Source organism: Serinus canaria, chromosome 9 (genome assembly GCF_022539315.1).
Source record: "Serinus canaria isolate serCan28SL12 chromosome 9, serCan2020, whole genome shotgun sequence".
NCBI classification, from domain to species: Eukaryota; Metazoa; Chordata; class Aves; order Passeriformes; family Fringillidae; genus Serinus; species Serinus canaria.
Genome location: NC_066323.1, coordinates 23,216,855 through 23,243,206, shown reverse-complemented (window position 1 = coordinate 23,243,206; position 26,352 = coordinate 23,216,855). Strand labels below are relative to the sequence as shown.

The 26,352-nt window shown below is 43.0% G+C and overlaps 1 protein-coding gene across 1 annotated transcript in view; it reads left to right on the top strand.

Annotated features, from left to right (window-relative positions):
• The window catches only part of LOC103815703 (glypican-5-like), a 362,048-nt gene that overhangs the window by 239,476 nt on the left and 96,220 nt on the right, over window positions 1–26,352 (top strand). The window lies entirely within an intron of this gene.

Genomic DNA, 26,352 nt, shown 5'->3' with positions numbered 1-26,352 from the left:
GTGCCTTCCTTGGGCAGCAGCTGGTGATGGAGAATACCTAAAGGGTGACTCCCCCACTCTCTGCAGGACAGCCAGGCAAAGCAGAGTGACAAGGAATGAAAGCCTTTGCTTTCTTCTCCTCCTTACACAACCAAGGAAAGTCCTGAGGCCCCCCAGAGCTGGAAAGCACAGCCATTAGCAGGAGAGGATGCACTGAAGAGAAGTGCTCCATCCTCAGCTGACAGCCTGCCTTCCAGAGTAGCTCTGCCATCAGGAGCACAGCTCTGAGCTTCCTCAGGCTCCCCTGTGCTGCTAAAGCAAGGCGGAGTGCTTGGAGCACCCAGAGCAGAGGGAGCAGAAAGAGCCAAATGAAGATTTGTCACCTGCTTCCCCCTGAGGACAGGCCAGAGGGACCTGCACAGGAGGGCTGGCAGCAGTGGGAACATTCCCAGGAGCAGGGGGGAGCACCCCTGGCTCCCTGGGCTGCCTGCAGCTCCTGTCTGCTTCCCAGAGCTCAGGGAGGCACATTGATTTGGTGCTCACTGGTTGGTTTGAGCATGAAATATTAAATGGGTATTGACTGGTGTTGAGGAGTGCACCAGGATTATTGAGCCAAGAGTTAAACACTGAATGTTGCAAAAGCAAGCTAATACTTGTACAAGTGACCATTTGACCACTCTGACATTTGGTACGTGTGTTGCTGCTTCCATTTTGGATATCTTCATTTAAGCATCCAAAGAACACATTCAGGGCAGAATTTTATACATGTATATATATATAAAATTTAATATTATTACCATATAATTTACAAATATAAATAATATATTTAATATTATTTATAATATAATCCAATATAATAAATATTATTTATTATAATAAATAATATATATAATATTTATTTTATATGTGTATAAATTTATATATGTTTAAGGATATATATTTTATATATTATCTATTATATATATGTCATATATATTTAAAATATAAAAATATGTGTACATATGTATATATAATACATATATTTATATATTTTATACATATTACATATGTGTGTATTTCATATATATATTTGTGTATATATATATATATATATATATATATATATATATAATATATGTAAAAAGTAAGAGCTTGTCAAGAAGAGAGAGTCAGGGTCTGCAAGGAACATTAGAAGAAGTACAGCAGTCTGGTGTGCAGAAAAGTTGTGAATGTGATAATAGTGAGCACAAAAAGAGACCCTTTCAACATCTCCCCTAAGATGGGAAATCTTTTCATTTCTGTGTGGGCAGAGCAGTGCTCAGAGTAGATTTGGAGGTCTCAGATCCATCCTTTGGGACACCCCTGCTGCCCCACGAGTGTGACAATGTGGAGGGAGCCAGGATGTCATGAATGCCTCCTCAAGCACTGCTGTGTGCTGGGTTTGGAAGATTGGGCCAGGACTTCCATAGCTGCAAGGAGCTAAAATCATCTCTCCTGCATGGAATGGATGTTGAGCTTATCCATCTAGTAAATTAGAACATTATTAAGGAAATGATTACACGTGTTTCTATTTAGTTTTCATTCCATTCCCAGCTAGGATAATTGCATGTTCCTGAAAAACATTTTAAAACACTGTTTGAAAGGACAGGAATCTTTTTTTATTTGTATTAGTTTTTCCAGGGATTTAGTATTGCTAATGAGAGAGAGCTGGTCCAGAGTTCCACGTAAGAAGCTCATGTGCAGCTCTTCCATGAATACTTTAAAGTATTTACTTGCAGGGAAGCATGAGGACTTAGATCCTGCATCAGATTATGTAGCTCTGCCTGTCTTAGATGCTGAATTCAAGGGTTCTTGTTCTGTCAGATATGTTTAATATCCTGGTGATGTGTAATACAGATATTATCACAGAGTGGTTTGGGTTGGAAGGGACCTTAAAGATCATCTCATTCTTGATTTGGGGTTTTTGTTTGCTGTAGATTTTTGTTGTTCTGCAGTTTGTTGCTGTGTTCTGTTCAGGTCATTGTCCTGGTGACATCAAATCTGCCAAAATTAACATGTATTATATTTAGAAAAAAGCTACATTTATGGAGTAATAATGTAGATATCATGGGATTTTACCTAACAAAATGCAATTGAGGCCATGGATCTGCATATATAGTCCTAGCTGTGCTTAGTCTGCATGAAGGTCACATGCCTGCATTTCGTTAAATTTAACTAATACTGCTACTGCATTTCCAAAAATGTAAGATAACTTTTGTGCTGAAAATTGTGGTTTATATTAGTGACAACATCTGACTTCCCATTGAGCTCACATCCCAAACGTGGCACTGCTGTACCTTTCCCAGCACAGCCGTGGGAAGGGGATGTCAGCACTTCCCTCCCAGCCTCCCTCCCTGAGCAACTCAGAATTCAACTGGAAAATCTCATTCAAAGCAGAAGCTAAAAGGACCAGGTGTTAACACAATTTGAGGGGGTTACTTCTCATCAGCTGTTCCATTTAAGCAGAGCAGCTTTTTGCATGAAATACAATTTTCATTTCTGCATATAGCAATAAAAACAAGCACTGCTTCTTGTAAGCCTTGCAGAGTCAGTGCAGGGGTGTCCTGAAGTCACCACTGGGGGGGTTTCCTTTCAATGTCTGCCTTGTTTTGGGCAAACTTTTTATGCTGATGGGGAGCTGCTCAGTTCTGAGAAATGAAGAGAGCAAAAGGCAATGGTTCACATGTTTTCTCCTGTTTCCTGACCCCATCCTCTCCCTCTGCTTCTACTTGCCCTGCTCTCATGTGTGTGAGAGCTGCCTTCTGCATAGCTGGGCTGGGGCTGTGCTGGGCAGAAGAGGGCAAAGGGCTGTCAGCAGCATGGGAAGAGGCAGGACTGCTGCTCCTGGCCCTGCTCAGGACTTGGGAATGTGCATTGGATGCCTTGTGAGGGCTGAACAGAGACTAGACAGAGCTAAAGAATAAAGCAGGGATTTATTAAAAGGCCTCCATGGATCCACCTTGGGCTGCACCAGAGCCCAGCCAGGGCTGCACCCAAGATGAACAAAAATGGCCCCAAAATGCACAACCAGGCATGGGGTCTCTCCCTGGGATAAGTTCTGCTCCATTTGCACCTTGCAGTTCATTGTCCCATCCCAGCTTTAGCCCAGGCAGTCCCACCCTGCTTGTTCTTCTCTCTCCAACCCCGGGGTTTGTACTTTTGGGCTTGAGATTTGGATCATTTGTCCTTGGTGCCCAGCAGGAGCAGGAATTGTTTTGTCTCCCTGCTCTGTGCAGAGAGCTCACCATCCCTGATGGGAGCCCAGACCCACACACTAAAGCAGCACAGAGTCTGAAAAATAGAAAAGCTGAAACCTGAGGCATCACATTGGATTCATCCCAAAGAGAGGCAGTTCTGCACTCCCAGGGCTCAGCACCCAAAGTCCAGAGGCATCCGCTTGTCTTGAAAGATCTCAGGGAAATTTTGCCATGGTAATGTTGAGTCTTTGCTCATTCTGCACACACAGTTCAAGTGATAGGTGTTCCCCAGTGCTCTGCTGCCACAGCAAGTTTGTCTATAGTATCATTTTGTACCCTCTCTAGGGCAGGAAACCTCATTTCCTTTATTTCTTGCAGCTTTGTGCATATTTATGGATAGACAGTTAATGATTCATAAAGATGAGCCGCTTCGCTTCTTTTGAAAATATTATTACCTCTTTTGATAATGAAAACAGCCAAATAAACTATATTTCATGTTGAAAGAAAGATAATTCCTTCCGCTGCCGTCCCTTTATATCAGGTGTGCTCTGTAATTGCAACTGGGAAGAATTTGCCTTAGGAAGATTTCCCATAAATCTAATTAAAATAGGCTTGTATCGTTTTGGAAGCAGTAATTCAGCAGTGCAGATAGTAGAAGCACCATATGTCAGATAGCATGAATCCTTTGGAAGTTTAAGATGGAAAAGAAAGCTGAGCAGCAGAAATGAAACCCCTTAATGTCTCCTGGAGAAGGCATCATCCTGCAGGACAGTGCAGTAAGTGGACAGTTTGCAGGGTAATTGCAGATCAGTGGGGGAAGCTCCCAGAGGTAGAAATGCTCCTCTCAGCACCATTGATCCAACCTAACAGTGCTGGTTCTCAGCACAATTAAGTCATAAACTGGAATGTAGTCTCCATGTTTGAGCCTGCCTCCAGCTCTCCCCTGGCTGGTGGCACACAGGTGCAGAGCAGCTGAGTGTTGGAAATTCCTGACCACTTATCCCATTACCTCTGCTGTTCCTTGCAGCCCTGAGCAAGGAGGAATTTTCTCCTAAGAAAGCTTTCAGTCTTGCTTTAATACCACATTTTGCACTTAGTATTGAAGTCTGACGAGTGAGTGGTGATTTAGAATTCCTTTCCACTTCCTGCCACAGCCTGCTCCATAAATCAGCTGGATGGGACCTCAAATGGGATGAAGAGAAACAGGACTCAGGAGTCACATAATGATGGGCAATGGGGGAATAAGCATCACTGAATCCAGGGCTCATTTTTAATGTTTAGTTACATTCTAATGGAGTCTGGTGGAAATAAAAAATCAGATTAATATTCAGTCAGCAGCTATGAAAGATGTCTCTTTAACTATGTCATAGTTAAAATTTTACTGGCAAAATACGATCAGTGTAAAACTTACTGACTAGCTAAAGTTTTCCAGCAGTTTAAGCAATGACAGACTGTAATAAAGAGGATGCTGAATGATCTTAAATGAAGAGTTTGCTGGTTCTGCTTAAGAAATAATTTAGTAGCTCAGAGGCTTAGGGTTAGCTTCAAAAAATAGTCAATGCTTTCAGGCCTAAATTTCACACTCCCCAGTAGAGCAGTCCTCTGGAAAATAGAGAATGAAAAGAAATAACATGGCACTGGGTGTAGAGATTGTCCTGATGAACAAAACAGGAGATTCAGAAAATCTTTGCTGGGAAAGAGGTTGGCATTAAGAGCTCTGCAAAAATGACCATTCTTTATTAAATTATTCCCTCAGGTTTGGGGGTTCTTTTTGTGCAAGGAGTGCTCTAAAAATACCTTTTATCATACGGGGAAGCCAGCAGGTTTGTAGATGTGTAGGGACAGATCCTCTCAGGGAAGCAATATAACCAAACTCACATCAATAAAAGAGGAGTTGCACTGGGTCTCACTTCAGATTAATCTGTCACTTCAGAAAGAATGAAGCCCCACAGTGAGTCAAATGAAGAATCAACCACATTGATGGGATGTTTTGTGCTTTACCTGCCTCACTGAGAGACACCACAACCACCTTTCCCAGGATGGGGCTGGCACTAGTGACACTCCTGAAATAACAGCATCTTACTACTAAAATTTCTGTGTGTTGGTTGAGATGCAAGGGAGGAAATCAGCCACGTGTGTATGCAGAGGGTTAAAATTGTAAAAATATGCACAGAAGAAGAAGGGGTGAGAAATTCAACATCTTTGCATAAGAGCCTTGAATGAAGTGAATATCCCTCCAGCTCTGGAATCCAGTGCTTTGATTTTCTCGGATCAGGACATTGGTTTCCTGAAGATAACATAGCATAACTACTGCTCTGTGTAGGCAAAAACATCAGAATCAGTTTCTAAAATTAGATTCTCTTTTGATTGAATAGATTAATTAATAATAAGGAAAGAGGAAAGCAACAAGAAAATGAAAGAAGCCCCGTGTAGTAGCATACCAAAAATACTAAATCTTCTCAGCTGGTTGAGGACTGTTGTGTGATAATTGGCAAAATTATATACAGTATGATATTTGTGTGCTTTCCTGTCCACCCTCTCTCTCTCTTTCATTCATCAAATTGCCTGTTCAGGCTTCAAATAAATAATTGAAATAGAAAAGCTAAGGCAGATCAGTAAAAACTGAATGAGCCTTTCAGACTCACAAAAGCTTGAAGCGATGGAATGTGTTTCTGTGAAAGGGCTAAACATTAAGATCGTGAACAAATCATGTTGTCCAACTAGTGTGAGCTTCAAACACACAGCTGCATGATCCAGGCAAGTGACATATCTTCAAAGAATAGAGCAGCCTGAGTGATGAAAATCAGCCTGCCAGCCTGCACACATTTACATGAGTGCTTACACTATCAGTCAGGCATTTCCTCTACGCCCCTGGTTTTATTTCATGGCAGCTAGCAGGATTACAAATGGACACTTTGGGTTGCATTTCCTCCCAGCTCCCAGGCGTGTGCTGGGAGCAGGACTCAGGCACATCCAGGGCTCTCTGCTGTCTCAGTGTGTGCCCTTTGATGGGGCTCTTTGCAGGGTCAGCAGGAGCAGATCTGCAGCTGTGCTGTTTAAAGCCTCTCAGGAGCTCTGCAGGAGGCACCCTGGTGCATTTGGGACATGGGGAGACACGAGCTGATGGCAGCATGTGCTGCAGAGCCAGCTGGGCCTGCAGCACAGCCCTCATGGAGATACCTAAAAACAGGGGCCAAAGTTAAGGCAATAAAAATCAGTTCTATTTATTGAAGGGCCTTCAGGTACGTTTTGGGCAGACAAAGCCCCCCAGGGGCTACACCCAAAACTGGACCATGGGTTTTCACACTTTTATAAGTTTTGGCCATTTGCATACTGGGGGTTCATCTGACAATTCCAGCTTCAGCTAATGAAGCCATGTACCCCCAGTTTGCTCCCCCAAATCACTTTTGTTTCCATCTCTCAGGGCCTGAGGCAGTGAGGTGTCCTTGATTGCCAGGCCTGGAGAGGAATTGTTGTGTCTGCCCAAAATGGGAAAGCAGCAGCTCACACTGAGTGTGGAGTTTAGAGTTATGCACTAAAGAACTGCAGGATTACAAATACATGAAAAATACAGAAGCTGAAATCCCAAGGCATCTGTGCCCTGCTGTGCTAAACGTGGCCACTGGGAGCTGTGGCCATGGGAAGACTCAGGAATGCAGCAATGTGACAGGCACATGCTCACCTGGAGGTTTCCAAGGGCTGCATTGAGAAAAACTTCACTGGTGGTGTTGGGCTCCAACCTGCAGTTCCCTCATGGCTCTACCCAGCATGTCCAGCCCATCCTGGTCTTCAGGGTCCCAGAGTGGGGAGGAATCCTTCAGGCAGACCTCAATGCTGGGAGAGCAGCAGGTTCCTGAGGAGGAAGAGGCAGTCTGGCTCAGGCTCCTGAAGCCTTGCTGTCACCTGTCCCTGAGAGCCCCCTGAGGCTGTCACACCTCCTGCTCTGGCCCATGTCCCACAGTGCTCACCACCAGCTGCAGTTTATCTCCTCAAGGAGGGAGTCAGCAAATTCCTTTGCCTGTTGTCACCAGGATGATGAACACACTTTGCCTGAAGGGGCACGGAACAGTATCAGGTTTGTGCCACTATCAGGAGCAGAATACCGGGCTGAATGAACTCCTCTCAACCTGTAGGGCCATTTTTATGGCATACTGATCATTTTGATCCCGAGCCAGCTATTCAGCAATTCACTCTGGCTCTGAGGACTTGTAGTACATTATCATACACTTTGAAATTCATGCAGAAAAGATGTGATATTGCAAGTATAAATCAGGAGGTGATATTTCTCTTTTGGAAGGTCACGTTACGTGGGGCTGTGCTTTGCATTCGGGAAAGTTTGGTATATTTATTATTTTATGAAGAGCAGATGTTGTTTATCTCCTTTTTGTGCTTGACACCTCCAAGATTCAGAAGGGTTTTTTTTTTAGTTTTCTGCTTGGGACAAAAACCTAGCCCTGCAAATGTGGCCTTGCACTGCCAGACAGCGATGTAGGGGTTTTTCAAGGGGGGATTTTGCACCTGTGCCTGTGTAGTGCCACATTTTCTTGATCCAGCAGGAGTACAGAGGGCAGAGTCCTTGTGAACCTTGATGGGAATGAGTACAAGGGTCTGGACTGTGGCACTCAGGGTGTACATGGCCAAGCTTAGCTAATGTGATCCTGTGCTTGTGGAAGGAAAGGGAGAGGAAACTTTGGGACATGGGGGAGACGCCCAGTGACACTGTGCATTTTCTGAATGGTACTTGTGAGAGAGATGGAAAAAAACCTCCTCCCTCTGCCAGAGGCACTGTTGACCTACACAAATTGCAGGAGGTCAGTGCTGTCAGTGGCTGAAGGAGGGCAGGAGGCAGTGGTGACCTGCAGCTCCCTGCCTGCTGCACGGCAGGGGCGAGGATAAACCCCACCACTGCAAAGATTAATGCTGCAATAAGAGAGCAAATGCTTCTGTAAGTAATTCACACAAGCCATAATGTGTCTTTTGCTTTGTGTTAGTGTCCCCTGAGAGCATTTCCTCCTTAACATCAGCTTTTTTCTTCTCTGATTAACTCTCTTACCTGTCCATGCTATATGGTATGGGCACGTTTTTGGACAAGTATTCACAGTACGTTTCAGGAATTGCTTAAGAGCTCAGCTAAATCCTCCAAGCTCTGTGCACAGCCAGTGATGAAATAATCTGCTTAATTGCACAAATAAATAAAGCAGAAATTTGGTTTAAAGATTAAGGATGTAAATTATAGGAAACAGTAGATATGTCTGCCAGTCTCTTTCTTTTTAGTGGGTTCTTGCCTCCCCCTCAGCTGTCTGTGAGGATCATGTCTGCTCTAGTACGGCTCAAATTCCAAGTTTATGTCATCCATTTTAATCATTAGGCCTTGCCCAGTACCCCTGCCCAGTGAGATCACTTTAAAGCACTTTAGTGAGCAGTGAGACTGGGAGTTGTTCCCACATTTTGTTGGTCAGATCTGCATTTCTCAGTTGCTTCCAAGACTGTGGTGTCCACAGTTGTAACAGTGGGGACGTGATCTGAGGGTACTTCTGTCTTCACTCATCTAAACCTGCCCTAGTATCATTAGGAAATTTGGTCTTTGGTAAAGACAGATGTCCTGCTTCAGGGTAGGAGTCTTTCCTGAGGCTAAAAGCTTCAATTTTAGCAAAAATACTGACAGCAGAGGGTTGAGGACAGAAGCCTGATGGCAGAGACACATCTGTAATGCTCCGTCCACCTAATGACACTCAAGCTTTGTGGAACAGTTTGCTGAAATGAGGTGGAATTGCTGTGGTGCTAGCCTGACATTCCTGGCTGATTAAAGCTTAGGAAAATCAGAGCAAGAGTTTGTAGCCATAATGGGAATGTGCTGCCCAAATGTTAACAAGAATCCCAGTAGGAACTTAGAAGGAAGGATTCCAGTAGATGTAGACAGTAAGTTGTGCTCCTTTATGTTTTTATGGAGACGTCATTTTGCATACAGAATGATCTTCTTCACATGCATGCCACTGTCTGTCGTATTAATTTATTCTGGAGAAGCTGGAGCTAACAAGGAAACCATGTCTGAATGTGTTGCTAGAAGACATCAGCTGCCTTTGATGGAAAAAACTGAGTTAAACATAGTGTGCTAAACTGTGAGAAACAAATGTGACGTCTCCACAGAGGAGTGAATGGTTTCCATTAAGCTTGCTAAATCTGTCTTTCTCAGAATACCCAATATAACCTCATACACTCTTGATTTTACCAGGCTTTATTATACTGCACCTCAACTACATAAATATAAAGCTAAAATATCTAAAATATTTAACAGATGTGGAACAGTAGAGAGAGACCTCTATGGCATACAGTATGGGATTGGTCCAAATTAAATAGTGATCATGGACCATTAAATATTAAGCTCTGTTCTGGAGGTAGATCATTACTCCTCACCTTCCATTGGCAGCTCTGGCACTTGAACGAGAAATGAAAAAACTCTTGACTAATATGGTCTGTGAAAATGAGTAGCCTGAGAGTGGTTAGTTCTGATCTTGCAGGCTGCACTAACTTCCAGAGAGTTAAACGAGATTAAATCATGCTCCCAGTATCAGGTACACCACAATTTAGAAGACACTTTACAAAGGGAGTTGTAGTACAAAAAAAAAGTTAACAAAGGCAGCAACTCCAGATCAGCACCCCGAGTTCTTCCACTCTTTCATAGCTGAATAAAGGGACTTGGAGTAGATGTGAGAAGCAAACTGCAGTGATGGAGGCTTTGCAGGCAGCGAGAGGAGGCAGAATAAAGTGTGTGAGATCAGGTAAAGGGGGAAGAAATAACCCCAGAGCAGTGGGAGAGGGGAATGGAGACATTTGCTTGTGGGAGACAGCAGGGAGGGGATGGATGAGGAAAAGCCCCAGGGTGTTTATCTGGGATGTGTATTACTCATCAGAAGGGTGTGGGAGAAATACTACAGGGAAAAGGGAGACTTTATGAAAATTAAAGAAAAATGTGGTTGCTTCAGTCAGTTTCCTCTTCCTTACAAGTCAGCAGTGACTTGGTCTGCTCTACACTGGACATTTACTTTAAGTATTAGATTCCTATAGAGATAATATAGGCATGATTTATTATTATATTAAATCAACATTTATGAAATTTTTCTGCTCCAGTGGTAGTCCCACCCATGTTGTGACATAAATTCCCATTTTTGAAAGAATACTAAGAAGAATTAGGGGGTATAATCAACCATTGTTGCATATTTCCCTGTATCAAGACAATTTAGATACATCTTAAAAATGGGAATTTCTGAGAGAGACCACTAATGTAAAACATCCACTGTCGACCCAAAGAAAGGATATAGAAAACATCTGTATGTAGCCCATAGTAACAGTTTATTTGGAGATAATAAACTGCCTTTTTCTAGAAAGCATTAGAGTAGAGGATGTGTTGAAAGAAAACTCCTGGGCTTCTGGCTAATGAGCAGAAGAGAGATAAACAAAACATAATAAAATAGTAAAACACCATCTTACGGTGTTGTATCAACCATCATCATAACTGCTTTCATTCTTTTGTTAATATTCATTCTTTCATTTCCCATTCTTAAACATTTAAATATCAGTGGCTCTAATATCTGACAGAAGACAAAACATCTCTTCATTACGAGACAAAGAATAGCTGATCAGCAAAGCACACACCGTGCTGAACACCTCACAGATAGATCTGAGAGGCACAACAGATTGCAGCAATTAAACAGTCTCTCAGGCCCTTCAAAACACAGATACCTCAGCTGTGTGCTTCACATTAATCCAACCTCCTTGAAGATTAAATTTGACAAGAAGGTCCTTCATTATGGTTCCATATTGCCATCTCTTTTAACAAAAACCAGCTGAAATGAATAAGAATCAGGACACCACGTATTTAAATAATCACAACAAAACTTGCAGTGTGTGTTGTCATGGTATAATTGGTGTGAGTCCACATTACCTGGAGTGTAATGTGTCAAATGAAGGGGGATAAGAGGAAACATGATTTATAAAAAGGGGCACGATTAAGCCCCATGCCCCTTATTAAAATTGCACTTACTTGTCTGATGTATACGTACATTGCAGTGGAGAGATGGTGAGATCTGATTTGAAAGGAAAAACCCAGCATAGAAAAGAAAACAGGAAAAAACCGCCTACCATCTGTATAGCAATAAAAGAACAAAAAGCAGGGGGGATATCCTTTTAATTATTATGATTAATCATGTTTATTACAGATGGAATAAGGGACCAGCTAAGATCAGCCCTCTAAGCTGATAATAAATCCAAAAGAGTAGGCAGTCCCTGCAGAGCTTGCAAATAGAGGAGGCCAGGTAAAGCCCTGGGGAGGGTGACAGAAAGCATAACAGAGAGCTTTATGGCGGAGGTGGATCTTAACACAATTCCCACCGAGGCTTTTTGCCCACTTTGCTCTATAAAAAGGCCTGTAGCACCATTCTCTTTGTGTCCCTGTGAGTGCTGGTGGCTGTGTCTCCGTGTTGAGCCCTGTGACAGCACGGGGAAGGCTGGGGATAGCGCTGGGGAGGGGAAATTTTTTGACGGATCACCTTGAATGAAATCAGTGAGCAGGCTTTGATTTGGTAGTCAGTCATTGAGGACATCAGAGTAATGGGAATCAACAGCCCTGGCCTGCCCCATAACTTCCCCAGCAGCCAGGAGAAGAGACAGAGGGAGCATTAGTGCTGCTGAGCCTTTCCAGCCGCCCCTTGGCTGCGGTCACAGCTATCACCGCCAGCCCTACCTGCCTGACAGCAGGAGCCCCGGCCTCGGCTTTGAACTTACGCTCAAGATAGATCCCTTCTTTTTCATGCCTAATTTGGATCAGATGACCAAATACACAGCGGGCTCCTTGCTAGACTTCGTGTTACGTTTCAGCAGCTAAATATAACTGGATTACCTCAGAAATGCTTCAAAGACCCAGACCAAACAACTCCCCCAGAATCAGCAGTGGTGCCGGGGTTCTTCGGGAACTGCTGCTCCTTCCCAGCTGGGTTGGGATGGAGCCAGCACTGGTTCGTGTGGCTGCTGCCAGAGCGGGCAGGGCTCAGCACAGCCATGTCTGAGCGCCAGGGAACGAGAGAAGCCGCAGTGCCAGAAGGGCAAATTCCTCATGGTCTCCTCATGCCATCTCTGCCTTTTGTGATTCATGCGTAGGAAACGCCCAGGGCAGAATCAGGGCTCGGTAATGCGATCGCTCAGGCATCAGGTGAGAAGACACGGGCAGGGAGTGTGCCTTTGTTTGCTCGGATCATCCTTTTGGCCGTCACAACAATGGTTCCTCCCAGAGCTGATGTGCACACACACTCCCACCTGGGGTCAGAGGGGCAGCGAGCAGGCTGCCTGAGCTGCGAGGTGGCAGTGCCACAGTTTGAGAGCTGCGAGGTGGCAGTGCCACAGCCCGTGAGCTGTGAAGTGGCAGTGCCACAGCTCGTCCTTCAGTGCACTGTCAGGGCCTTGCTGGGAAGGCAGACTGACAGTATTTGCTGTCAGGCCTGAAATCCAGGGCCTCTCACCCTCAGCTTCTTGGTTGGAAGGCACAGCTTATCCCGGGCTGTGTTTGTTTCCTGTTGCTGCCTCGCAGGCACGGCTCAGGGGGAGCAGAGCAGGATTTGGGGCAGAACCAGCCCTGGCTGCAGTCAGACCTCAGCTCCCCCTCAGAGCAGGCCGCAGGACAGGTACCCCACACGAGATACAAGGACGGACAGCAGGACAGGTACCCCACACGAGATACAAGGACGGACAGCAGGACAGGTACCCCACACGAGATACGAGGACGGACAGCAGGAAAAATACCCCATATGGGGTGCTCAAAAAGCACAATGTAAGCTTTCCTAGAGCCATCTCACCTTGAATAACATGAAAATTATGTTATCAAATACACAGCAGTCTTCTTGCTGTACTTCATGTGACAGACAACGGCTCACTTTGAAAATTTAAAGAGGTTTATTAAACCTTAACAAAAATACAACAAAGGACTGCATAAGAAAAAAGCTGCAGTGCTGGGAACTGCCCCTCGTGCAGACAACGTGGCCAGTTCATCTCCAGGATGGATGCTCAGGCTTTTCTAGCCCTGGGGGTTCATCAGCCAGCCCTGGCCCCTGCCAAAGTCTGTCAGTCAGCTCTGCTTTGCCATTTATCAGTGCAGACTGCTTTCCTGTACCTGCATTGGGGGTCAGGTGTTGCCATGCCTCACCCCCTGAGCACCCCCTGAGCTTTTCCATCCCCAACTGCCCCAGGTAAGGGACACCTGTGCAGCTCCTTGTACCTGTCCTAGACAGCCCAGGCTGTCTGATGGCAGCAATACAGGGGAAAAGGGAACTGTGGGGAGAACAGAGGGCATCTAAACCACAATAACATAACCATACATCACTAAAGCTTTTCTTAATATTCACACAATAGTTATCTTTTTATAGTGAGAGCCAATAATCTCATTATCCATCTGTAACACTCCGTGTTACATTTCAGCAGCTAAATATCGCTGTATTACCTCAGAAATACCTCAAAGACCCAGACCATTGGTCTGGTCATTTCATGCCTGCTGAAACATAACATGAAGTATAGCAAGCAGCCCACTGTGTATTTGGTCATCTGATCCAAATTAGGCGTGAATCTGGCCTTTCATGGGACCATGTCCATGGAAATGTGGGAGCTTCCCCAGCCCAGTTTCTCCCCTAGAGCACTGCACTGCTCATCTGGGAGCTCTCAGACCATGGGGAAACTTGCTGGTGGTAGGTGGTGAGACCCCTGGGGTTGATTCCTCCTTGTTTCCATGAGAATTCCTGCAGAAAGGAAGATTCTGAGCAGTACAGTGTGGATTTTTTTTGTTGCTTTTTTCTGCTAAGATCGGGATTAAATTGTGAGATTGTATTTCTTGTTCGGACTCAGATGTTTATTAGTTCTTATTTATATTATAGTATTACAGGCTGTGAGTTTTGTAGCACTTTACTAACAAACTACATAATGGAGTTGTGTCTCTTTCTCTACATGGTTTTTTAAGAATGTCTAATTAAGAAATGACACCTAAATTAGTTTCACTTTTAACTCAATAACAAACTATTCTTGCCTCACAATGCAGATTTTTTTATCTAATTACACCATACTACCTAAACCTAGGAAGAAAAAGGTGAAGAAGATAAAGAAGGACTAGCCTTTGCCCTAAAATTTATATTTTCCTTTATATATATTACTATATTCTAAACCCTTTAACTCTAAATTTTCCACCCTTGTATATCACACACTTCTATTTAAATTACACATCCATAATCTCAGTTCTGTCATTCCATTTTGGAAGCCTTCTCCATGGCCTCAGGTCAACTGCAGTGTTCTCCTGGGGGTCAGTGCCTGGCAGCACAGAAGGTCTGAAATTCTCAGCAGCCAGGGTTCCAAGAGTACAGAAGCTGTGAGAGAGCAAAATGAAAATGCAGGCCAGCCTTTCTCTGCAGAGGTCTGAGGCAGGGAAGAGACACAGGTGGGAGGATTGAGGGTCCTCACAGCCTTCAGTGTCTGCTGGGCAGAGCTGCTGCAGCCCACCAGGGACTGCTCTCCAGGAGAAGAAGAGCTTCCTCATGTAAAACCCAGTGATGCATTCAGGCAGAAGGGACCAAGAGCCCTCGTGCTCAGCTGAATGATGACTGCATTTAAGCAGGAAAGAGGATGATGTTCATGAGAAGGCAAAAAGAAGAGGGGTGGGTCACGAGTAAGCAATGAAGAGGAACTGGCAAGAAAGATGAAATAGAAATGAAATGGCGGGCATCTTGCTGAGAAGGGGAAAACAAGATCAGTAGAATGTTTTGTTTTCCACTGACTGACTTATACTGGTACTTCTCAGGTCATTTTCCTGGGTTTTCACCTATTCCAAACTAGGTCTTAACAAAAATAGAAGCCAGCTCCAGTCCAGAATTCTCTCTGGTCTTCAGCAGAGCTGACATCTTTTCTTTGCTCCTTTTGAACACTGCTGGAAATTAGGTAAGATCTACGGAGCTGTACAAGAGCAGAATCTAATTTAGATCCATCAATGGAGAAAATAGGATGATTGTTTTAATTAAATAAAGAATTAAATTTTTGGTGAAATAAAAAATGGAATGGAAAAATTCAGAAATCTCAGAAGATACGTCAGTGAAAATTATTCTGTTTGATAAAGTGGGAGCTTAGTCACTTGTCAAGAAAACATTCTGAATTAATAAGTATAAAATAGAAGTGTAAAACATCGGGGCAAGTGGTGGTTGCTGGGGTGTGCTGAAATGGCTTAAATAAGTCCTGCAGTAAAGTGCTGTAGCACAAGTCTGCAGCCCTGTTCTGAACATTCCTGTTCTCTCCCAGGAAATATCAGTTCCTTTATATAGTGTGAATGAGAGATAAAGCCAGACTTTCAAAGCCACTTTACATCTCTGGTAAATGTGGGCCAGTTCCCAGCTCTGAATTATAGGATATCCAGCAGAGGAGGATGCAGTTATCAGTTTCCCCAGTGCACCATGAGAGAGCTTTTGATCTTTGTGATCAGATTATCTTGTTAGTGGCTCTCAAAAGGCAGCAGGAGCAGATGATATTCCGTGAAGACCGATGCATTGACCTTTTTCCACTTACTGTGCCTGTTCTGAGCCTGAACAGAATTTAAACCTGGGAGGGGAAAAGCAAAGCTGCATCTGACAAAGAGCTCTTCCTGCTCTCCAGAAATTTCACTGCTGGGCTGCCAAGGGCAGTTGGTTGTTTGCCCTCTCGTTGTGTTTTAACCTGGTTTCATAAACAAACACGGCTTATGTAATGTGCTCTGCTGTGTCCCTGCCTCTCAGCTTTGCCACTCCTGCTGGATCTACTCTTCAGGCAATTTTAATCAAATTTAACAGATCCTGAGTTCTGTGAGGAGAGAGACTTGCTGGTAAAAATACAGTGTTGTGAACTCAGTCTTTGTGAGGGCACAGAACCTCCATGGAAGCTATCAGTGAAAAGCCATAGGAAAAACCATAAGAAAAAAAAGCTCCAGTGACAGCTGCTGCTTGCAGAAGTTTATTTTCTTCCCTCTTCTTCCCTTTTTAAATAAAAATGATTTAGCAAAAGCATTCAATCATGTCCTCAGATGTTACCATGAAACCATGGGAGTACAACATCTGGAAAGAGAGTCTTTTCTTCTGTCAGGCTTATGCAACATGAAATGCATTTGCCTGTTCTGTTACAACACCATGCTTTCCCAAACAGAAAAAATCTGGGCTGGCCCTTCATGTGGAATAAACTGGAGCAGCTCCACGGAATTCAGTTTGCTGATTCATAGCAGCACAGGCTCCAGCCCTTTATTTTCTCTTTCTTTTCCTGCACATGTGGCACTTTCTAAATAACACAAGATATTTATGATATTCAGGGTTTCAGAGAAGTGTGGTGGCTCTGAGACAGTGAGATTATTTCTATATGTGGCTTTGGGTTGCAGTGTCACTAAAGCTGGTTAGCTTGTGTAATGAATAATTGGTGATTTAGCTCCCAGCATTGATACATGCTAAATGGATGACAAACATCATTAGCCATCTTCTTTCCATATTTCCATACCCCATTCCATGTTGTATTTTAGTGCTTCGTTGCTGTGATTTAGTGTGGAGGAGCCTAAGCAGATCCCTGCTTCTGTCATGTTTTAACACGAAATGTCAAATTTGAAGCCTGGGTCTGTTGAGCACTAACCAAGAAATGAGAGACTTTGATTGTTCACAAGTCTTTCCAATGAAATGTCAAACTTTTCATAGTATGAAAATGATGTTCCCCAACATAGAGCTTGAAAACAGATAATTATCCAAGAACATGAAACAGAATTAACATGCACTGGAGCATGTCATGAACATTTCCCTCAGCAAATAACAAAGGTAATTGCTGTCAGAGTACAAAGCAAGGAGAAAGGTTGGCTCTGCTCCTTAGACAATTGAGATTGGCCACTGTTTACTCACTTAGCCCATAAAAACATGCAGCCTAGCAGAAGGGTGCCATTCCAGGGCTGATGGAGTGTGACCAGCCTGCTGATTGCGGGCACTTCTCATTTCACACTTCCCAAGTCTGATCAGACACAAGGTCCTTGGCTATTATTAGACATCTAAACCCTGATGAGTCAGAGCTCATTTGTAAACCATGTTAAGCCCCAGTAATAATTAATACATTTTTAGAACCACATTTTGACTTCAGGAACAATTAAGAGGCTTCATTCTTAGCCTAGAAGAAAGAATGGACATAATTTGCTAGGTAGATACAATTTTACCACCTAGAAATCAGAGAATCAAGGAAAAAAAAAAACCATTCCTAATTGCTAATGGGGATAGTTCTGGTTTGGGATCTTACAAATCAATTTTCTAATATTAGGAACCAATAGAGTGTAGTTCTATTGGTCTCTTCCACACTTGTATCCTGTAGGATAGAAGTGTGGAAGAGACCTCCTGCAATACCACGTGTAGCTCACTGACATCACGGGCAACTCCCCTCACCCATTTATTCAGACCCATTGCTTGAGAATTTTTGTCCCCACCTTCCTCATGGGAGGCTGCTCCCAAAACTCATCTCTCTGATAGTTAAAATGCTTGTTTCCACCTGTTTTTTCTATGCTGCTTCTATTCTCAGAGATGTCTGCATTTAAGAGAAAGGTGAAATCCCTTTTACCAGCAATAGCCAGATTCTGCCAGTCATCTTTGTACCATGCTCTTCTCATGTTCTTAGCATATTTTATTAAGTAAAATACAGTATATTTTTATATAGAAATAATTTTATATATTTAAAATAGTATAATATCATATATATTTAATATAGTATAATTTTATATACAAAACCATTTTATATATATAAAATATAGTAAATTTTATATAAGTAGTAGATCTTAGTATACTTTATCTATAAAAAATGTGGAATTTGAGCCATGCTGTAGTGACTATCATGCACAGAGAGCTGAGGGGTAAGCAAGAGCCCACTGAAAAGAGGCAGACATACCTATGATTTCTGGTCATTTACATTCTTAATCTTTAAACCAAACTTCTGTTGTTTTTATGTCATTGTCACTACCTTATGGGCACTCCCAGCAACCCTCTGCCTCTGAAGCTGTTGTTTCAAACAGACCCTCTCCCAAATAATGAACAATTTTGAAGGATAAAAGGTCTTTTGTAAGCAGGTTTTATTTTTGGAAAAAGTCCACTATGCCGTTTAAAAGGGTTTTTTCCCCCCAAAGTGAACTACTTTGAAGAGTCTAAGGTCTTTTGTGAGCAACTACTGCCTATTCCTCACCAATAATTCTGTTTAAGTTACATTTTTATTACAAAATATTACAATTTCATTGCAATTGTTTACCTCTTTTTTACTTTAACAAGATGCAGAGAGTCTTCAGTGTAACACTACAGATTTTTTTGCCATATGCTCTATTTTCAAACACCACATACTGCAGCTTAAAAAGACAGTTATGTTTTTGGGCTACACTGGGCTACATTTTCTGTCTAAAGGTGAAATTCACACCTGTGGCAGGGACTAACCCAATATCTATGTCTGAGTTAGGAATGTTAGATACCAGATCAGAAGGATCTTCTTTAGTGCATCACAAAATACCAAAATGTTACAGCCCAACAGCAAGACCAGACATCAAGGAGGTGTCTGCTGCCCCCTTGCCCCAGTTGATTGCTGAATTTAAATCAGAATTTCTTTCTTCTCTGTAAACATCTGTTTAAGCCCATTATTAACTGGAATAGGTATTTTTTAACTTGTGCTCACCTTGCAATCAGTCACAATTAGTGCTTCTTTTTACCCAAACTGTTACTGGGCAGCTCTTGCTAATAGTGTAAGATTCTGTGAGTGCACATTCTTGTTGTTCCTTCCCAGTGAAATCAGTAAATATGAGGACATTTGTAGCTTGTGTAATTTAATTCAGTGAATATTGAGCTGCTCCTGGTGCTAGCAGTCTCCTAGCTCACCTTGGATAAGCAGTTGGAAAACAGAAACCATAAACTGCAAAAATAGAAGCATTAATTGTGCAGCGTAACAAAGTGAATCTCTAAAAACCATCTTTAGATTCCTGTTGAAACATTTGTAATCCAACCAGGAAGAAATAAAAGCTTTTAGCTCCTCTGCTCTGGGGTATAGACCTGCTGTGGAATGTCCAGGAAATCAGAGACACAGCCAGGCTGGAGGAAGGACTCAGAGAAGAAATGAAAAGAAGTCCAGGATAAGTGAAAGTGTGGATTGGTAGGTATCCACTGTGTCACCTGGCAATAAAAATATCAGGGAGAGGTTAATGAGGCAATCTGCATAAACCAGGAGAGCAAAAAGGAATCACAGGTAGAGACAGATGTGGGCAAATACAAAGCCTCAGTGACAGAGGATGGAAAGTGTATGGGGAGAAGCTAAGGCTTCAAAATTAGGAGGGAGACATAGAGAAAATAAAGGAATGTTGGCAAGAAACTTCCACTGAAACCATAAGAATCTAAAGCCATTGTAGGAATACAGATGCTGCTTCTGAAAGCAGTAATTAAGTGATTTGATGTGAATAAAAGCAAGTCAAAACAAATCAAAACACCAATTCCAACAGCTTTTTGGCTTAAAAAAGATGGATAAAATCAGAAAACAAGTTCTGACCTTCCCAGAAGATGTACAGCTCCTACTGGAGATGCTCAGAAACAGTGGGAGGGTTGGTCAAATAATCAACATCCTTGGAACAGAATAATCCTAGAATAAAGCAGAAGATGAAAAACAACATGGAAAAGACATTAGGAGCAGCTGTGTCATTTCCCCTGCCACATGCAGTGATCCCAAGGAAGCTTTCTGGCACTCTGACCCTCCTGCTGCTGGATCTTTAAACCTGTCCTTCAACCAGAAGTCGGTGCACTTTATCCAAAAGGTGGCTCTGTGGGGAGCTGCAATGTCCCAAACCAATACAGACAGGGTAGGGCTATGCTGAGAAACTTGATGGGAGAACAAATAGGAAAACCTGAGGAAAAATTGCCAAAATTAGAAAAGGAACTTTGAAATTCCTGTGTGTAGCTTGAGTGGAGATACACTAAGGCAGAGGGCAAAACAAGGTGTCAGGCCCCACTTTCTGAGACTTGCACTCAGCATGTTTCCGTGTGCCTCAAGAGAGCCTTCCCTTCAGAGCATATAAACTATATATATATTTATATATTCTAGGAGCATGGGCACAGACAATAAATACAAATATCAATGTATGTAAATGTGAGGTGCTTAGGCTGGAGAGAAAGACACAGAACAAAGGAATTTACCAGTGTTGGTCCAGTTCCTGAGCTGAAAAGGTCTGCTCTGGAGGGATGTGGATAAAATTCCAAAGCCATTGTCAGCCCATAAGTGTGCCCCATAAATTATGTATAGCTGTTCATTTAAATTGTTGTAACGTGTCCAGGTGACTTGTGAAGCAGGATGTGTCATGAAAGGTTATTGGAAGGATCTGAATAAACAGCAGAAGGAGGGCTGAGGGTGTTGGTTGCTGCAGAAGGTTGGATGTCTGTTCCCTTCTGCTGAAAATGGGATTTTCGAGCTCTTTTGGAACTACCAGTGAGCTGAAAAATCATTTATCACCCCAGTGCTGCTAGTAGGCAGCTGTTCATGGTGACAGCAGGAGAAACCTCCTTGAGCTGGACTACTTGCTGAAGAAACTAGAAGGGGATAATTCATCAGGCCTTTTTGGGTTTCTGAAACCGAGACAAAGGAAGAACAAACCAAAGAAAATGTCCGACAAAATTGAAGCTAAATGAGTTTATTCTCCTTAGTTACATTGTAATAGATGAGTGCTAGATAATATGAAAAGAAGAAAAAAAAAAGCAACTGCCACATGCTTTTATAAAGGAGATAAGAGCATCTGTGGAGGAAAATGAGCCATAAATGTTATCTCAGAGAGGTCCCACTTGGAATAAGCGTATATATGGCAGTTATGTCTAAAATTTGTTATGTTGCTATTGTTTTGTGAAATGACAGAACATCTGCTCAGTCACAAGGCACCAGTAAAATGCAGCTTTATGCCTAAAGCAGTATGTCAGTTCCTAACAAAAAATGTATATAACAGGCCAGAAACAAAGGCACATTGTCTTTTCCAGTTGTAGTCATTTCTGACCTAATAATGGTTTAGAAAGGATTTTTTATTTTTATTTGTAAAGAAATGAGTGGGAGGATTGAGTCATTCATGACTCTTTTCAAGATGAGGCTTTGTGCATTATTTGTGCATAAGCTGGCAAAACCTTTGTCTCTGCAAATCATATTTATGTCACTAGAGCACTTTGAAAAAGGCAGCTACTTATAAGTACCTTGAGAAAAAATCATGTTTAGCTTACAGTTCCTACAATCAGCTGGTTTTTCCTCCCTCTGGAAACACCAGAGAGTGATAGGTGTGCTCACATGGTAAGTGGACACAAGTCACATTTCACCTCAGAGCTGACTCCTCAGAAGGAAAAAGCACTCCCAGTGCAATCTGTCATGTAGAAAACTCATTACCAAATCCCTCGGGAACAATTATTCTATGGAATTTCTCTCTGAATATTCCAAGCACACAACTTTTAAGTGGCTTTATTCAGAGAGAATATTTTCATTGTTTTGTTCACTGACTTGAGAAGTCTGAAACTGTGGTGTAAAATATAATTTTTAAAACCTATTTTCTGATAAAATGCGGTTATTATCCTACAGCTTGAAATCATACACATGCATATATGATGCAAATAGACTGGTCAATGAAACAGATAGAAATTAGCACCTTTCTCTACAATGCTTTTCATGGAGGGAAGCAGTTATTATTTCATTAAGGTGTGGAAGTATTCAAGTGGAACATGGCTTCATGAAAAACCACGATCATGAATTTGTATTCTGCCACACCTGTGTTCAGAGTGAGAATTAGGGTTAGACTGATTGTGGAGAGCTCAGGGGTTCTGTGTCAGGGGCTCTTTGAAGCCTCTGAAGTCTTTTATGTGATGGGAATGTGTGTGCTACATCATGAAGTATTAATAGGGGAGAAAGACAGGAGCCACTCTCATGTGAACTCTTTCTTCTCCAGAAAACCCTATGTCAGCAGAACTTGGGGTTTTTTTAATGTCATTTAAGGTTGGGACCTTTGCTGGAATAAATAAAATCCATGCAGCAGAGTCATCTGTGTCTGACTCAGAGCTGAATAGTAATATGTGATTTTTGCCTTTCAGCTGAGTCAGATCCAGACACTAAAACCTCCCCACAGAAAGCAGTATATAGTTTCTCAGAAACCCTTCAGAGGTTTATGAACCTGATCCAAAGCTTATTGCAGTTGGGAAAATTCCTGATTTGAGTCAGTTTCCAATTGGACTGTACAAATCTTATTGATCTATTTATATAACCTTTTCAAGAGGGAAAAAAAAATCTTTCACAAAAACTTGAAGACTTAATTTTTAAGCTGTTAAGATTGCAGTATTCCCTGGAATCTTGGGCTTTGTGAAGGTAAAGGCACAAGCTCCAAGGCCCAGGCTGAAATTCATTGCAATTATTTACCCAAGGCATCAATTCTCAGCACCAAGACAGGGCATTGCCAGGCAGGAGCTATTGTGCAGAGTTGCCAGAGTGGCTGGATGGCATCATTTGTCAGCTGGCAGGAAAAGAGGCACCAAAATAAGGTGTTTTTAAGAGTGGCTCTTAAGCAGTGCAGAAATACCACATCCGACTCCCATCTCTGCTCCCCAGTGTTAAATAGGGGCAAGGCACCCTGGTTCTCCCCTCAGCCAGCTGGGGAAGCAGGAGGATTTGTGCTTGGTGGCAGCAGCCTGGAGAATTGTTCAAGGTTTTTAACAGATCTGTGTCTGCCAGGCTGTCTCTGAAAATGACCTGAACCTTCAGGTGACCTCCAGCTCCTCTGCTGGGGACCTTGCAGTCCCACAGCCACAAAGCGCAGCAGGTATTCCCTGCCCACAGCCAACCCCTGGGACCAGAGAGGAAAAAAATTATCATTAATGTCTTCCATTATAGTCTTCTAAAGCTCCACCATCCCAGTCCATCCTGATGCAGTCAGTGCTACTTTCACAGAAGACCTTTAAGGTCATCTAGTCCAACCTGTGCCCTAACACCTCCTCACCAACTAAACCATGGCACTGAGTGCCAGGTCCAGGCTCTTTTAAACACCTCCAGGGTGCAGTCTCAGGCCTTTGAGACAGTTTTCTGTTATTCTGTGAAAAAAAGGGAGTGGGACATGCTGCCATAAGCTTTGCTAATGCCCTGAAACACTGATCTCACTGGAGTTCTGTGGCAGTAGCCAAAGGAGAGCTGTGCCTTCAGAATGTGGAAAAGGGAAGGATGCTGTGTCACAAGTCACTGAGAAATGGTCACATTGCCTTCTCAAAAGGGATGCTCAGTGTGTCTGGAGCTCCTCGCTGAAGAGGCTACACTATCCCATGGAATGAGTTTATTTATAGATTAAGCATTACTGATGCACAAAGTCAGGCTCTGGTCCATCATTCTGGGTGAGTGGCAGCCACACGACATAAAAGCCCTGTTGTGAAGAGGCTGGGAAAGGGTATCCAAGGTGAAAAGGGTTGGTAGGTCACACCTGAGCTCATCTGAAGTGGCCATGGTGAACCTGGATGTCAGGGCTCTGGGTCCTTTGGTGGCCCATCTCTGCTGACAAGCCAAGGAAGGGCTGGATGCACCTTCAGAGATACAGATCTGGGCTCCAGCTCCTCTCTTGATGCAGTGAAGGCACCAGAACCCAGAAATGCTGCAGTGCACCATGCTGGAAAGTACAGCTTCCTCCTTGGAGCTGGGGCCCATTTGGTTCAAGAACTGATTGTTTTGAGCAGAGGTCAGGATTTGAGCCATGGGCAATGAATGAAATCAGATCTTTGCAAAGGAGGAGTGCCTTAACAGGCAGTAAACATTTCTGCTCTGACTTGGAAACAGTCATTAAAAGCCTTTATTAAATTCTGTGTCTGTTCTGTTTGCCACTTAGCCATTTCTTTTCATTCTGAAGAATTATAACTAAGACTGGATGAGGCTTTTCTAATATGATCAGGACACAATAAATTTGTGAAAGAACTGAGTTGTCTTTCTCCCTCATAGGCAAAATTTTCCAATTGTTTAACAAAAATGTTGTTTTGTATTGCTGTGACATGGGTCTTCATGGCTGTGAATACCAAGGCTCAACATTAAACAACTTGTTTATAAAAACCAGACATGCAGTAACAATTAGAGAGTGTTCAACGTGCTTCCCCCCTCGAGTCCATACCCTCTCCTCCCACTTGCTGATCTTCCCACTGCCCTGTGCGGTTATTTGTGTCTTCAGAAGAAGCAAACTGAGCTCTTCAGGGAGAGGGTGCAGAATTTCCTGAGTTCTGCCTTGTAGAAGCTGGCATCTGTTGTTCCACAGAACCAGATCTCTGCTCCAAGTGTTTGTCAGCCCCAGAGTGGAGGATGGCAGCTCCAGCACCTGAAGAAGAAGGAGACTGTGACACAAAGCTTCCCTCTACAGAGAAACTGCTGCATCCATCACCATCCTTTCAGCCCAGTTAATACAGTTTTTAGCCCTGTGCTCCAGTTCACCCACAGCTCCCAGAGCTGCTCCTTTGTAGTGTTTGAATCTCCAAAGTGTCACATTTCAAAGTACATTTTGCTCAGTACCAAGAATAATCAGTCCCCTGGGATGAAGCAGATCACAAAGCCTGAAATGGATCTGAAGTACTTTGGGAGGAAGATTCTTGTGCTGAAGGGTATTGGATAGATCCAATCTGGCAGCCCTGCAGAGGCTTTGAGAGCAGTACAGTCTTTCCATCTGGTCAGTGCTCCTCACGTGGGGGGAAATGTCCAGGCTTCTCCTGGACCATTCTTGCTTGATGAATATTTGCCTTATAACACAATTTTTGGTCTAAGCCTTTTGGGGTTGGGGTTTTTTTCCTCCCAGGTAGTGCTGCTCTTGGTGTGCCCTACACGGGCTGGGTTTAGATTCACTCCCAAGGAAATGGGATTTTTCATCTTTTGGAACTACCAGTGAGCTGAAAAATCATTTATTTCCACAGTGCTACTGGTAGGCAGCTGTTCATGGTGACAGCAGGAGAAAGAGTTATCTAAACATCGAAAAGCTGAGTGTTGGGGGGTAAATATGTTCTTAGAGCAAGCATGACCTGGTGGGATAGATTTAGATTTATTTTAGAAAATGTTTTCTTATTCTGTGCTCAGTCCTGGAAATAGTCTAATGAACAACTTGCAGTTGGAACAAACATCTTATAAATCATATCCAGGGGCAAGGTTTCCAAGTGAACAAGCCCATCATGAAAAGTAGCAAATGCCCTCAGCTGTGAAGTTTGTCATGGTCTTCAACTGTAAATCCCTCAAAACAAGTACTTGGACAGCTGGCAGATTGTACCATCCTTAACAAGTGTTCCCCAAACTGTGCTTGGCAAAGGAAAAGCTGTGTGTTGGAACCCCGGCTGCTGAGAATTTCAGACTTTCTGTGCTGCCAGGCACTGAATCCAGTAGAACACTGCATTGATCTGAGGCTGTGGAGAAGGCTTCCAAAATGGAATGATAACACTGGGATTGTGGGTGTGCAGTTTGAATAGAAGTGTGTGATACCACAGGGTGGGAAACTTGGAGTTTAAAGGTTTAGAATACAGTAATAGATATAAAGCAAGATGGAGGCTTTAGGGTGGAGGCTGGTCCTTCTTCACTTCTTCTCCGTGGGTTTGGGTGGTTTTGTGTAATTGGATAAAAAAATCCACATTGCAGGCACAGGTGGTTGGTAATTGGGTTAAAAGTAAAAATAGTTGAGGTGTCATTCTTAATTGGACAGTTTATCCTTTAAAGGCCTTGCAGAGAGAGATGGGGCTCCATTTTAGTTCATTAGAGTGAAGAGCTGTAGAACTCAGGGTTTGTGAGACTGTAACATAGACAAGAACCAATAAACATCTGAGTCCAGACAAGAAATTCCATCTCATGCATTTAATGCTGACCCTGGCAGAGAAGAAGCAAAGATTCCCCAGCTGTAGGATCAGCAGTCCCTGTGGTGGTACTGGTCAATGTGGTGTTTTCAATTAAACATTTGATAAGTGCCCCTGGTCATCTATGTTGCAGAACATTTGGTTGCATACTCTGTTATTCCAGAATATCTGAATGCCATTGCCAGAAACAGGCTCCAGCTTGAGGACCTGCTCCTGAAAGTGCATGAGAAGTTGTTTGTTGATGAATGAACCAGTTGGGTGCCAGGGGTAGG